General features: G+C 63.2%; 1 protein-coding gene across 1 annotated transcript in view; it reads left to right on the top strand.

Annotated features, from left to right (window-relative positions):
• The window catches only part of LOC104396425 (DNA replication complex GINS protein PSF2-like), a 25,108-nt gene that overhangs the window by 20,836 nt on the left and 3,576 nt on the right, over nucleotides 1-696 (top strand). The window lies entirely within an intron of this gene.

The raw sequence follows: 696 nt of genomic DNA on the forward strand, positions 1-696 counted from the left end.
GGAGGGATGGATGGATGGATGGGTGGAGGGATGGATGGAGGGATGGATGGATGGATGGATGGAGGGATGGGTGGAGGGATGGATGGGTGGAGGGATGGATGGATGGAGGGATGGAGGGATGGATGGAGGGATGGATGGGTGGGTGGAGGGATGGATGGATGGAGGGATGGATGGATGGATGGAGGGATGGATGGGTGGAGGGATGGATGGAGGGATGGATGGATGGGTGGATGGGTGGAGGGATGGATGGAGGGATGGATGGAGGGATGGATGGATGGATGGAGGGATGGATGGATGGGTGGACGGGGGATGGATGGATGGGTGGAGGGATGGATGGGTGGAGGGATGGATGGATGGGTGGACGGAAGCATGGATCCATGGGGGATGGTGGTGGGTGGATGAATGGATGGCTGAAGGCATGGAGGGATGGATAAAGCCATGTATGGTTGGATGGAGGGGTGGGTGGATGGAGAAAGAGGAGGATGGCTGGAGGCACGGGCAGGTGGATGGAGGCACAGACTTATCCATGGAGGGAAGAGCCAGACGGGCAAGGGTGGGTGCCTGGGTGTGGGTGACTGCGCAGGGACACCAGATCCCCGGGGACACGACCCCCCCCGGGCACCAGGGGGCGCCACCAGCCGCGCCAGGGGGGCGGGCTCTGCGCGGCGCCCGGCGACCAGCGCTGAGGGCCGCTTG

Source organism: Chaetura pelagica, unplaced genomic scaffold, assembly GCF_000747805.2.
Source record: "Chaetura pelagica isolate M959 unplaced genomic scaffold, ChaPel_1.0 scaffold139, whole genome shotgun sequence".
NCBI lineage: Eukaryota > Metazoa > Chordata > Aves > Apodiformes > Apodidae > Chaetura > Chaetura pelagica.